At 38.3% G+C, this 2,608-nt stretch overlaps 1 pseudogene; it reads left to right on the top strand.

Moving 5' to 3' along the window:
• The first annotated feature begins 2,052 nt into the window (after nucleotides 1-2,052).
• Nucleotides 2,053-2,151, top strand: LOC132315290 (small nucleolar RNA R71; annotated as a pseudogene).
• The last annotated feature ends 457 nt before the right edge of the window (nucleotides 2,152-2,608 follow it).

Genomic DNA, 2,608 nt, shown 5'->3' with positions numbered 1-2,608 from the left:
TCGGTCCTTGATCAATGCAATCTTTGGGCTTCCACGCCCTTTCAAAACAAGACTTCGAAATAATTTTCTTAGAATGCAGGGTTGAAGATGGACTTTTTGAAACTTTGGTTTCACTCAAAAACTCAATTCCTTCGCTTTTAAGGTCATGACATTTTTCTACAACATTAACCTCTTCATGCTTGTCAAATGAGTTAGGGGTTGGATTGAAAATATTCAACTTTACCTTCATGTGGCCAAATGATATCTTCATTATCCCCGTCCTACAATTAATGTTGGCATTCGCGGATGCCAAGAAAGGACGGCCAAGGATAATCGGAATTTGGCTCTTAGGATTTGGGACCGGTTCCGTGTCAATGACAACGAAATCAACGGGAAAGAAGAATTTATCAATTTTAATCAAGACATCTTCAATAATATCCCTAGGCTTTTTGATTGATCGGTCGGCAAGTTGTAAAACTACCGACGTGGGTTTCAAGTCTCCTAAGCCTAATTTGACATATACTGAGTATGAAAGAAGATTAACACTTGCTCCTAGGTCAAGAAGAGCCCGATTAATGATGATCTCTAATGATGCATGAAGTGGTAGGTGAATCCGGATCCTTAAACTTTGGAAGAGTGTTATGTTGCAAAATTGAGCTCACTTGCTCAGTTAAAACCACTTTTCTAGGTGCTTGGCTTTTATTCTTCCTCTTTTGGGTACACAAGTCTTTCAAGAATTTAGCATAAGCCGGAATTTGCTTGATCGCATCCAAAAGTGGAAGATTAACTTTCACTTGCCTAAACATATCCATAATTTCATTTGTTTTGGCCTTTTGCTTGTCATTTGAAATGGATCCTTTTAAGGCATCCAGAAATGGAGCTTTTGGTTCAAAAACCTTTTAAGAATTTTTCTTTGAAATCTCTTCAACACAAGAAGTTTTCAAATCATTTTGCAAATCTCTCTTTTCAAAATCACTTTTCAAATCACTTTTCAACACATTCTCATTTGAAAGATCATGTACATGCAATAAAGAAGGAATATGATATGAAACAGGACTGGTGTCAACTTGTGGTTGCACCGGTTCAGTCTCTTCATTGGACATACCCACTTGGTTGTCCACAATCTTTCCACTTCTCAAAGTAGTAACCGCATTGACATGCTCTATTGTGTGACCTTCTGATGAGGAATGGGTCTCCACAACACATTGCTGCTTTTTGTGGGGCATTCAAAGGCATTTTCCTTTTCTCTCTTGCATTTAAAGTGCTAGCTATTTGCCCTACTTGGGTTTCTAGCTTTGCAATGGATTGAGAGTGAGAATGAAGTAATTGTGTGTTTACCTCTAGAGTGCCTAAAGCGGTCAAAACTTTCTCTTCAAAAGCGGGACTTCTAACATTTCCTTGGGAATATGATTGATTGGGAAAATGAGAATTAGAGAATTGGTTTCCTTGTGATTGGTATGATAATCTAAAACCTTGGGAACCTTGGCTTTGCATTGGAGGTGGAATGTACTTTCCTTGAAAACCACCTTGGGAAGGGTTTAAGCCCTCCCCTTGGCTTTTCCAAGAGAAGTTCGGGTGATTTCTCCAACTAGGATTATAATGATTGCCATAAGGGTTGTTCCCTTGATTCACAAATGTTGCATTTACTTGTTCATGATGCTCACTTTGCGCATGTCCATGGGGACAATTAGAAGTACAATGTAAAACACTTGAACAAGTCATACATGTCTCATTAGATGCATGATGAGAATGGTTAGGGAAGGAAGATACTTGATTTGCTGAGTTTTGGTTGATCAAGAATTGATCAAACCTTTGAGATAATGATTTCATCTCGGCGGCAATTTCATTAGAATGGTCAACTTAATGTAAGCCAACACTCTTCCTACCACTAGAATTTCTACCATTCTTCGAAGATAAAGCTCGATGCAAAAAATTTTCACTCATGCGCTCATAAAGACGCCACACGTCATCCTCATGCCTATCAATGTAAGAGCCACCCATGGAAGCATCAACCATGCCCTTGTAATTATCTGATAAGCTCTCAAGAAATATTGAACTAATTGCCATTTGGGTATGTCATGATGTAGACACTTCTTAAGCAATTCATTAAAGCATTCCCATGCCTCATGAAATGTTTCCCCATCCCCATGTGAAAATTCCCTAATTGAAGTTCTCATGGCATTGGTCTTAAAAACCGGATAGTACTTCTTTAAGAACTCTTGTTGCATTTTTGCCCAAGAAGTTATTGAAAAAGACCTAAGATTATTAAACCAATATTTTGCCTTGTCTTTGAGGGTGAATGGAAAAAGTTTAAGCCTTAAAACCTCTTCTGGCATATCTGTGTATCTTATGGTGGAACATACTTCAAGAAACTCATCCAAATGCTTGTAAGGTTCTTCACTTGGAAGTCTATGATAATTAGGAAGCATTTGTATGGTTTATGGCTTAATTTCATAGTGGTGTGCTCTAAATGGTGGTAATTGAATGCATGTGGGCACATTATATTTATTAGGCACATAGTGATCTCTTAAAGCAAGGGGAGGATTAACAATTGGTGGTGCAATATGGGCACCTTGATTGCCTTAAATGATGGGAGGTGGTGGAGCATACATTAGCCTTGGTATTTCTA

This window comes from Cornus florida, unplaced genomic scaffold (assembly GCF_030987335.1).
Source record: "Cornus florida cultivar Cherokee Brave unplaced genomic scaffold, ASM3098733v1 CherokeeBrave_3.0.0_Hap2_Chr06, whole genome shotgun sequence".
Lineage (NCBI taxonomy): Eukaryota > Viridiplantae > Streptophyta > Magnoliopsida > Cornales > Cornaceae > Cornus > Cornus florida.
The sequence above is the reverse complement of the archived record's forward strand: the minus strand, read 5'-3'. Positions and strand labels throughout refer to the sequence as shown.